Source organism: Silene latifolia, chromosome Y (assembly GCF_048544455.1).
Source record: "Silene latifolia isolate original U9 population chromosome Y, ASM4854445v1, whole genome shotgun sequence".
Taxonomy (NCBI): Eukaryota; Viridiplantae; Streptophyta; class Magnoliopsida; order Caryophyllales; family Caryophyllaceae; genus Silene; species Silene latifolia.
The window spans coordinates 182,552,724-182,564,847 of record NC_133538.1 but is presented as its reverse complement, the minus strand read 5'-3'; the positions used below and the strand labels follow the sequence as shown (position 1 = coordinate 182,564,847).

The 12,124-nt window shown below is 37.7% G+C and overlaps 1 non-coding gene across 1 annotated transcript; it reads right to left on the bottom strand.

Annotated features, from left to right (window-relative positions):
* Nucleotides 1–280: 280 nt before the first annotated feature.
* Nucleotides 281–387, bottom strand: LOC141636648 (small nucleolar RNA R71). The gene has a single exon (XR_012541250.1). It is a non-coding gene; the product is annotated as a small nucleolar RNA R71 (small nucleolar RNA).
* Nucleotides 388–12,124: the final 11,737 nt, after the last annotated feature.

Genomic DNA, 12,124 nt, shown 5'->3' with positions numbered 1-12,124 from the left:
TCCATCTTACATCAATTTGGTGGAATGAAATTTATTTGGAGGGGGTGCTATTGAAGACCCTGCTAAACATATGGAGAAATTTGTTAATTATTGTTGTTCCATCCCATTAACTGTTGGGGTGACATAAGATCAGGCAAAGCATGTGCTCTTTCCTTTTTCTTTAAAAGATGGTGCTGCGGAGTGGTTGTGAGATTTAGATATGGAGGATCAAGGAGTTACTGACTGGAATACTCTAGCTCTTGCTTTCTACAAGAGGTACTTTCCACCACAGAAAACTAATGCGTTGAGAAGTCAGATTACTAGCTTCAAACAAGCAGCTACTGAAGATTTGAATGAGGCATGAGTTCGCTTCAAACGTTTGGTCCGTTCGGTTCCCCATCATGGCTTTCAAAAGTGATTTCTTTGCAACCAGTTTTACAACGGGTTGTATGATGATCATCGTGCTTTACTAGATTCTTCAGCTAATGAAAGGTTTCAGGATAACACAAATGATGATACCGTGTGGAAGCTAATTGATCAGATTGCTACCCATACTGCTAAGTATGGAAATCCTAGGGGAAGTGTTCGTGGAATTGGGGCAGATAGCGGTATTACGGCGCAGTAAGAGGCTCTTTCTGCCCAAATCACTGAGATGAAGACTACCCCATCTTTGGGTAATAAAGAGGTAGTTCATGCTCTAAGTCAACAGGAGGAATCTTGTGCGCGATGTGGTATGGATGGTCATTGTGCAGCTGAGTGTTTGAGCATATTGGAGCAGGTTAATGCCTATCAATCTTTCAGGCAAGGTACACCTTTCTCTAACTTCTACAATGAAAGAACGAAGAAGCATCCTTTCCTTCAATGGTCTAGTCAGAATGTGCAAAATCCACAGCCGCAACAATCACAGAAAAATCCATATACTATTCCTCAAAACCATGGTAATCAAGCCCAAGGAGGATATCAAAGGCAAAATCAAGGAGGTCCGTAGTTTAATAATCAATATCAACAACCTCCTCAACAAGCTCCAAATAATGTGATGGCAGAGATGAGAGCTCTCTTACTACAAACTTTGTCAATGGAACAAAAGCAGACGACTCAAATATTTAAGTTGATTACCCATAATAAGATGTTGGATACCCAAGTGGCTCAGATGGCGGTTCATAATTCTTCAAAACAGCCCGGAAATCTTCCTGCTCAAGGTAAGTAAGCTCATGAGAAAGCTAATGTCATTCAATTGAGAAGCGATACCACATATCGAAATCCGAAATTGCCAAGTAATGAAGAAGAATCGCCCATTAATAAAGATGAGGTACCCTATATGCATCCTAAGGGATTGGGTAATTTGGAGCTAAGTGACGATGAAAAAGAAGTTAACAAAACTGAAACACGAGACGATAATAAAAGCGAGAAAAGCAAAAAGACAAAATTGCTTTGGTTCCTCGATCGAGTAGCCCCAGGCTCGATCGAGGAAGTTCAGTGCTCGATCGAGTGCTACCCAGGCTCGATCGAGGTACCCCTCTGGTTGATGACGGTGTTTCAAAAATTGATTCTAAAGCAAAGGAAGCCGAGCCGATTATTATTGCACTACCTTTTCTACATCATCAACAAAAGTCTAAGCTGGACAAGCAGTTTGGAAGGTTTATGGAGGTAGTGAAGAACTTGAAAGTAAGTGTTCCTTTTACTGAAATGATCACTCAAGTGCCTGCTTATGCGAAGTTTATGAAAGAAATATTGACAAGGAAGAGGTCATTTGATGAAGTAGAAACAGTTGCTTTTACTCAAAAGTGCAGCACCGTGTTGCAAGCTAATTCACCACCTAATCTAAAGGATCCAGGGAGTTTTTCTATTCCTTGTCATATCGGTCATCTTGCTATTAGTAAAGCTCTTTGTGATATAGGAGCTAACATCAGTGTCATGCCTTATTCTATTTGTAAGAAATTAAATATGGATCAAATGACTGTTACTAATATGACTTTGCAGATGGCTGATCGATCTATTAAGCACCCATTGGGTGTGTTGGAGGATGTTCCGGTTCGAGTTGGGAAATTCTTCATTCCCGTTGATTTTGTTGTCTTAGATATGGCTGCGTACAACCAAATTCCTATCATCTTGGGTAGGCCATTCCTTCACACAGCGGGGGCGGTTATAGATGTTAGGCAAGGGAGACTGAATTTAGCTGTGGGGGATGATACTATTGTTTTCAACTTAGAAAAAGTTTTGAATTATCCCATGATAGAAGAAACTTATCATAGTATTGATGTTGTTGATTTTACTATTGATGAGTGTCTTGCTATGTATTTAAGCAGGGATCCTCTGGAGATTGCCCTGGTTTCTGATCCAGCTGTTGAGACGGGTTCATGGAGTCAAGAAGTGGATGAGATTGAGAAGTTGCTTACTGGAGAGGAATGCCCAAAGCAAAAGGTATACAACTTAGGTAGCCCATCAAATGTTACCGAGGTAAAGAAACCTGAACTTAAACCCCTTACCTCTCATCTTAAGTATGAATTTTTTGATGACTATGAAATGAACCCAGTATTTGTCAATGCTAGCCTAACTAAAAGCCAACTTTCTGCTTTGTTGACTGTTTTTAAAACTCATAAAAAGGCCATTGGGTATAGCATTGATGATTTACAAGGTATTAGTCCTGACTTTTGTATGCATCATATTCACTTGGAAGAAGGTCACAAGCCTAGTGCACAGGGTCAGAGACGACTAAATCCTCCAATGCATAAGGTGGTAAGAAAAGAGGTACAAAAATTACTTGATGCTGGAATTATTTACTCTATATCTTATTCTAAGTGGGTCAGTCCTGTCCAAGTTGTACCTAAAAAGGGAGGTACAACAGTAGTAAAGAATGATAAGAATGAATTAATTGCTGCTAGACTTGTTACAGGTTGGAAGATGTGTAGTGATTAGATACAGCTACTAGGAAAGACCACTTCCCACTTCCTTCTATTGATCAGATGTTAGAGAGACTAGTATGTCATAGTTATTTCTGTTACCTAGATGGCTACTCCGGTTTCTTTCAGATACCCATTCATCCCGACGATCAGAAAAATACTACTTTCACATGTCCATATGGTGTATTTGCTTATAGGAGAATGCCTTTTGGTTTATGTAATGCCCCACCTACCTTTCAGCGTTGTATGATGGCAATATTTTTTTATTACATAGAGTCTATTATGGAAGTCTTTATGGATAATTTCAGTGTTTATGGTATTGATTATGACGTTTGTTTGTGAAACTTGACTAAGGTTTTGCAGCGCTGTGAGGAGAGCAATCTTGTGCTCAACTGGGAGAAGTGCCACTTCATGGTTACTGAAGGGGCGGTACTTGGTCATTTGGTTTCAAGTAAAGGTATTCAAGTGAATAAATCTAAGGTTGAGGTAATTGAGCAACTCGCGTACCCGGTTAATGTTAAGAGTGTGCGTAGTTTTCTTGGTCATGCAGGATTATATCGTCGCTTTATCAAGGATTTTTCAAAAATTGCTAAACCTCTAACCCAGCTGCTTCATAAAGATACACCTTTTGTGTTTACTGATGAGTGTGTTAAGTCTTTTGACAGGATTAAACAAGCTCTTATCTCAGCTCCTATAATCCGATCTCCAGATTGGAGTTTACCTTTTGAGATATGTGTGATGCCAGTGAATATGCAGTTGGAGCTATGTTAGGGTAAATAAAAGATAAGGTGTTGCATGCTATTTACTATGCAAGTAAGAGTCTTGATGATGCGCAGATCAACTATGCTACTACGAAGAAGGGGCTTCTTGCAGTTGTCTATGCTTTAGAAAAAATTAGAGCTTATCTTGTTGGTTCTAAACTTATTGCTCATACCGACCATGCATCATTAAAGTATCTTTTAACTAAACAGGAAGCCAAGCCATGACTTATTAGATGGATTTTATTATTGCAAGAATTTGATTTAGAAATTCGTGATAAGTCGGGTGCTGAGAATGTTGTTGCAGATCATTTGTCTCGTTTGAGATTTGCAGGAAGAGAAATTTTGCCTATTGATGACTATTTTCCAGATGACCATCTTCTAGCTATTGCTGCGAGCACTCCATGGTTTGCAGACTATGCTAATTACTTAGTTGGAGGTATTCTTCCTCCTGACTTATCTTATCTACAGAAGAAGATATTCATGCATGATGTGAAGCGGTATTTCTGGGATGATCCATACTTGTTCCGGGAGTGCGCAGACGGTATTTATAGGCGATGTATTCCACATGGTGAGGTACATGCCATTCTCTCTCATTGTCACTCTTCTTCTTATGGTGGTAATCATGGTCCATCTAGGACTGTTGCTAAGGTAATGTAATCGGGTTTCTTTTGGCCAACAATCTTGAAAGATACTACTACTTTTGTCCTTTCTTGAGATGCATGTCAAAGAACAGGTAATATTTCGCAAAGGCACGAAATGCCTCAAACTGGGATCTCAGAGGTGGAGATTTTTAATGTTTGGGGTATATTGACTACCAAGGGCCGTTCCCCACTTCTCATGGGAATCAATATATTTTAGTAGATGTAGATTATGTTTCTAATGGATGGAGGCAATTGCCACCCCCACTTGTGATGCTAAATCTGTTGTTAAGTTGTTTTAGAAAATCATCTTTCCACGGTTTGGCGTGCCTCGCGCGGTGATTAGTGATGGAGGCAAGCATTTCAAATAACGTCATCTCAACTCCTTGTTGAAGAAATATAGCGTTACACACCGTAGAGGATTAGCATATCATCCTCAAACTAGTGGACAAGTGGAGGTTTCCAACAGAGAATTAAAACAAATCTTGGAGAAGGTAGTGAGCAAGAATAGAAAAGATTGGAGTCGTAAGCTTGATGATACCTTATGGGCTTACCGTACTGCATACAAGACATCGATCGGAGCATCACCTTACCAATTAGTCTATGGCAAATCTTGTCATTTACCTATGGAGCTTGAGGACAAGGCTATGTGGGCCATGAAAGAGCTAAATATGGATCCCTCACTGGCGGGTGAGAAAAGATTGATGCAGTTGAATGAGCTTGATGAGTTTCGACTGCATGCCTATGATAGTGCTCAAGTGTACAAGGAACGAACAAAGAAGTGGCATGACAAGCATATCTTGCAAAGAGAATTCCATATTGGTGAAAAGGTATTGCTATTTAATTCTCATTTGCGCTTGTTCCCTGGTAAGCTAAGGAGTAGATGGTCTGGACCGTTCACAGCTGCTGAGGTGAACAAATTTGGGTTAGTTACACTGCAAACTGACAAAGGTGAGACATTTAAAGTGAATGGGTAACGATTGAAAATCTACTATGAAGGTTCCCATATTGGGGCGATAGAGGTCGTTGACCTCTTCGCCATTGATTCCTCTTACTGATGAGGTATACGGTCGTGTGGGACCGCTTAAACCAGCACTACCGAGAGGCAGCTCAGAGTTTGCATTGTAATAATTTTGTAATTTAGGAATTTAAATTTCATTAATCGTATTTCAATTGTGTTATTTCATTATTTTGAGTGATGTGAGGGAGAGAATTTAACGTATTTAAAGTAATTTTTATAGCTAAGACGGATTTCAAGCTTGCAAGTTAACGTAATTGTGAGAAAACGGATTGAAGTTGTTGCCTCTATCGAGTATTAGTAGGCTCGATCGAGGATTTTGTTAGCTCAATAAACTGACATGAGGGCTCGATCGAGGAACCCAGAAAATTAATTAAATTGTCAATTGTCAAGAGTTAGGAAATTTGGAATTTGGTGCCTCGATCGAGTATGGCTAGGCTCGATCGAGGATCCAACCTGGACCGGGTTCCGCGTGAAATAAACCAGCTGATTCTTCTTTTCTTTCTCATATTTATTCTCAGTCATTGTTATTTCCGTCAATTCTTATTCTTTATTCTCCCATCCATACTCTTATCTTCATCTTTAAATCTTCATATCATCATCAAATCTTCATTCTACTTTGTGCTAAATTGCTTACTAGTGGATTAAATTACTCCTTTTTGCTTATTTGTGTATTTCATTGCTCATATTGGACCAAGTAAGTCCTGTTTTTTTGCTCTAATTGGTCCGAAAATTAGCACTTTTATTGCTTAAATCTTGTGTTTATTGCCTTGAATTTTCCAATGCTTATATACAATTGCTATTTCCTTGCTTATTAACCCTCTAATTGATGAATTAAAGGCCTATTTTCGAAAATTTGGGAGTTAAGGTTCATAAATCCGGGTTGATATTTTGCATTAAATTGGTTAGAAATTGTGTTTATTTTCTTGGAATCTTCACTTCTTATTATATAATTGCAATTACCTTGCCTTTTACATGGTTTATGTGTGATTTTCGACCTCAAAATCGAATTTTCCGACTCATATGGTCTTAAAAACGTGAACTGTTTTGGCAATTAAATTGGTTTGTGATTATATACTTGTCTTTTAAAAGATATGTCGACTAGTGGATAAGGTAACAAGAGGCCATGGGAGAGGCGCGCTCCCGTTCGTCAGCCGGTGGTAGTAGAGACTTCCGAGGAGGAAGAAGAAGAGTTTCTACCGATAGACGAGTTTCCTTTTGTTGAATTTCGTGATAAGGAGCAGCGGGATAAATTTTTGGCATTGATGAACACAAAAACCATGCTTCCTACTCGGTGTGTGGGCCGAAATATTTTGCGTACTATGGGTATTGAGACGGGCGTGTATGATATGTTCTTTCAAATTGGGTTGCAAGCTCTATTTCTTTTGACACTTGAGTTTTTTAGCTCATTTGTCTATCTCCCAAAGGACCACTTGATTCGATTTAGATTGTTCAATGTTGAGAATTCTTTGACATTTGATCAAATTTTTGAGTACCTAGGCCTAGATAAGCATTCTGATGGGGATTTGTATAATGCTACTGGTTTATCTGCTATTCGATATTTTCCTTTATTTACTGGTTTTGCGGATGCAAATGTTAGCTCTATGGCCTTGCTTGATGTGCAACATGTTTGCCTTAGGCTATTTTTGAGGTACTTGAGTTATTTGTTAATTGGGAGGCGTGACAGGAGTAAGGCTCAGTCCTTAGAGGTGTTGATTCTAGCTAGCTACTTGAACCCTTATCAGGAGAAGACCTTCCAGTTTAGTCCACCAGCCCTTGCTTGCCATGCCTTAGACTGTATGACTGGGAAGTATGCGGATTTAGATTGTGGGGCTATTATTACTAGGATTGCACGCCGTTTGTGTGATTTTCAGGGTGATGCTCCTTATGAGCCGATGGAGGATCCCGAGCCCTTGGTAGATGACGACTATCTGCCTATGGTATCTCCTACATTGATATTCTTGGTGGTAAAGAACATTACTGGAAGGTGAGGGATCAATTTTACATGTTATTGCCTAACCCTAAATTGCCATCTATTTCAGCTCTAAAAGAGGATGAGTCTGAGGAGAGACCTGCACCCCTTAACTATTTCATTCCTGATGAGCTCCTGGTCACTTTACCTGGTTCTAGCACCACCGCCACCACTGGAGGGCGCCGTAGGCAGCGCCGTAGACCTCCTACCCACTTGCCTGGTTTTTACCAGCCACAGCCTTCTGCTTCTTCTGTTGCCTCTACTTCCCACTATGGTTACCATTTCGATCCGGCTATTGAGAGGGAAGTGAGGATTCACGAGGGGATTAACACTGCCTTGACATAGAGGCGGTTATGGGAGCAGATGGAGGCCACTACTATTTTCAGGGGAGGTCAGTATACTGGTACTGCTACGAGTTTATACACTACACCTGGTGATGATAGTCGTGTTTTTCATCTCTATGGTGTTACTCTTGCGGAGTATGGGCAGTTCAGTAGGGAGTTTGGTGCTCTGGGTCGACCATTCTACACTCATATTCGGCCTAGTCAGCCTTCCAGTGTGTTTCCTGAGGATGTTGGGGTCCCTCTTTCTCAGAGAGGGCAATTTGGCCAGTTTGCAGCTTCTACTTCTGGGGCAGCAACTGTTTCTTGAGGTGGCCGTGTTAGAGGTCGTGGTCGATGAGGTGGCCGTGCTAGAGGCCGTGGTGGCCGCATTCCTGATCCTAAGCTGGAGGCCATGTTTGAGGATATTGATGGGTACAATGAGGCCATCCATTATGGCAATGATGATGATGATGGAGGTGCGCAGTAGTGATAGCTGGTCACTACATCATTCACTTTTCAGCTTGTTTGGGGAGGGGAGCTTTTGCTACACAGCTGGTACTATCTTTCTTTATATTTATTTTATTGTATTTCTTATTTCCCTCTTCCCTTTGTTAGTAGTGTCCTTTAGGTTGCTGGATTTTTGTGTGATTGCTATGCTGTAAGCGTCACAATGAGGACATTGTGATATTTAGGTTTGGGAGAGATTATTTATTTCTGTTGTGTGATTTCCTTTCAGTTGTGTGCTTTATATATGTTGTGTGTTTTTAAAATCAAAAATCCATAAAAATTAAAAATTTATAAAATACAAAAACATGTTTTTCTTTATTTTAGGTCGAGTCTTGGTGAATTGTTTAGCAATGATGATAATTTGCTTTGTCTTTGCATTTGAATCTCGTTTAAGTTGTCCATGTACATTGTTTTGACATGTTATCTATGAAAAACAAAGCTCATAACTCAAGTCTTGACCGTCATAATATGCCTTATGCCAAGTAAATATGACAATATTATGTTGGTAAACAACTTAAATTTCTAAGGTCTATAGAGCTTCCTAGGCCAGGAACACCAATAAACTGGTCTCATTTATCAATTAGGCTAAAGAGTGTGGTCTCCTTGTGGAATGTGTAATATCAAACTGCATAAGTGTGACATTAGTTTCTTAACTTTTTGCGCGTTCATATGATTAAGTACATGAGGAAAGGCGGTTCTTACCGTTCAAATAAGCCATACATTATTTTGTTTTGTTAGCCTGTTTGAACCTTGTAGCCATTTCATACCCTATTTGCATAGCTACAATCTATAATTTGCCTACATTTGCGGGACAGTCGCAGTTGCTTGAGTCTCATGTTATTTTAGCTACTTTGGTTGGGATTGAGACTTTTATGTCATGTGGGTGGTAGCTTTTATTTTGTAAGCAATTGTGTTGATCTCCTATGTTAAAAAAAAAAACAAATCCGAAAAAAAGAAAAGAAAAAGAAATTGCTTCACTCGGTTTTGTTAGGAGATCATAAGTTGTGTTTACTAGAGTCTAATGCACTTTTGGAGAGTCTTTCATTTTCTCTCATATGTTGTCAAAGTTGAGATAATTTCTCTAGTGGGGATGGTTATATTTATGTTTATTAGAATTGGTTATTGGTTTAGCGCTGCGACTACCGTCTTAGCTTCACATATCCATACGTGTTTCGACACAAACCACTTCTATACCCTTGCCCATTTACCCTACTGTCCTTGATATATGTACTTAGTCTTTATTGGGAATGCGTACTAGTTGGGGAAATTCCTATCACATTAGATTGCATGCATGTTTCATAAGTTGAGTGAGTGTCTTAATTCTTTCTATCTTACATATATCTCACCCCTTATGAGTGCATGAGTGAAACCGCGAGAATCCAACTGATTTATCTTGCAATATTGATAAGTATTTGGTTGAGTCACGGTATCATGTCACATCTTGAGTTGAGCTGCATTATTCTATTACCCGTGCCTTTGAATTTGTTTTATTGGCACAATTTTTGGTCATTACTTTGTTATAGATATGGATAGCTTGGGATTTGTATGTGCTTTGACATTTGCTCTGAGTTATTCATTCACCATTTGTATGTTTGTCATTTGTATGGTGTGATTGCTTTGCTTAGGGACAAACAAAGGTTTGGTTTGGGGAAGTTTGATGTATCACTTTTATATACACTTTTATAACTCCTTTCATGTTGTTTTGATACCGTTTCCGTGCCTTTATATGCCTTTTATAGAGAAATGTCGATACTGCCGCTACTTTATGTCTTAATGCAGAAATGACGCATTACGAGGTGAATCAAGTAAAGATGAGCATTGCGGATACGGCATAGCGGAATACCCGAGGCATGGAACGAGAAACGAGGAGACTTGAAGATAAGAAGAGAAGTTAAAGACGAAATCAAGCTGAAGCACTTGATTCCTCGATCGAGTAAGCTCTGGGTCGATCGAGTAACCTGTCCTCGATCGAGTATGTCAAGGCTCGATCGAGGATCCTCTTTGTTAGATTATTTTCCATATTTTCCTAAAACACGTATTATTTATAATATATATTCTAAACTCGTAGGGATTATTAGGTTACGCTTTTATTTACTTTCATACCGCAAAATACGCTTAGAATTGGTCAGCTAGCATACTTTTGGATCTTTAATCTTTCCTCATTTATTGTTAAGGTATTTAATCGTTCTTCATTAATTATTATTCAAGTTTATGCTTTTAATTAATTGTTGTTATTTTATGTCTTCAATCATGCTTTCATCTACCTTATTTGTTGTTAATCAATTTACTATGAGTAGCTAAATAATTCATCTAGGATAAAGGGGATCTAAGTTGATTAGAAGGGGGTTATTAATTGATTGTTATTAATATCGTATAAACTATCGTTTGATTATTGTTCTTCTTCTAGTTATATGATTTAAGGCCCGAGTCTATAATTAGTGTAGCGAATTAATACTTTCACCGACAGGGTTAGAATTATATAACCTGCGATAATCAGATAGATTGTGTTTACTTATAGCGATTGCATGTTAGACTTAATCTAAAGGGCATAATAGAATTAATCAATCTTGTGACTTTAGATAGTTTGTGTAACACCTGCGAATTTCTCATTCTGACATTTAAAATTTATTTAACCGTTTGATTACTTTATTTTATATTTTTAAATTATTTAATTTAATTAATTTGCTTTTGAACATAAATTTTATAAAAGTTACATTTTCACAAGCTTGTTTATATAAAATAAATATTTTTGCTGGATGATATTAATAGCGACAATAATAATAATAAAGCTCCGTCTTAAATTATAGTAGGTTTAAGGCGAATTTCCGTCTAGCAATAGACTGTCACATTTTCATATGTGAGACTATTTTTAATCTCGACCAACCAAAGGTTGACAACACTGATACCTCCCTCTTACACTCTACATTTACATAACCCTTTTATTATTATTATTATTATTATTATTATTATTATTATTATTATTATTATTATTATTATTATTATTATTATTATTATTATTATTATTATTATTATTATTATTATTATTATTATTATTATTATTATTATTATTATTATTATTATTATTATTATTATTATTATTATTATTATTATTATTATTATTATTATTATTATTATTATTATTATTATTATTATTATTATTATTATTATTATTATTATTATTATTATTATTATTATTATTATACTCTACCCGTCCCCACCCCTTGCTTTCCTCTTCTCTTTCGTGGAATCACCAGCATCAACAACTTTAACCTGCAAAAAAATAACAACAAACAATCAGTAAACCATAAACACCCTTTTTCGACCTTTCAAGTTCAAATCCCGACTTCGTTTCTCAACCTTTTCCTCTAATTTTTGCACCATTCTCCTCCTTACTTCCTCCTTCATCTTTCAAGGTAATAAAGTCTCATTTTTGTGACGGTTTCGTTTTTCGCCGTCTTATAAAAGTTTCGATTTTTGCCTCAATCCTTTCTTTTTCTTGCTCCTTGATAAAGGTCTCGAAGACCCGGTGGAAGACTCAATCTTTGGGGACTGTTTATTCGAAGAATAAGGAGCGTTTGAGGTAACGGTGATAGGTTACTCGACAAAAATGTCGCAATTCCGTCTTATGTGTTGTTTTATATGTGTTTGTTTGATAAAATTTGGTTCTTTATATTTTTCTTATTTGTATGGTTAATTCCGTCTTAATTTTGGTTCCAAAATGAATGCTTGAGTCGGGTTTAAGTGAACCCAAATCCGGGCTGTGTTGGGTCGTAATAGTGACCATTTTGGGACGAGGGTAAGGCATGTGTTGGTGCCGTTTTTGGGCACGAAATTATGCTGTTTTGGAACTATATTGAGTACATTTGAGTTGAGGACTTGTTAGTGTAGGAATTGGTTGTTGCTTGAATTACTTTGGTCTTGCTTGAAATAAGTAGACAATGCTGTGTTTGATTACGTAGGATGACTTAGACACTAGGAAAAGATTGTCTAATAGCTTATTGGCTCTGCAAGGAGACTAGGAAAAGA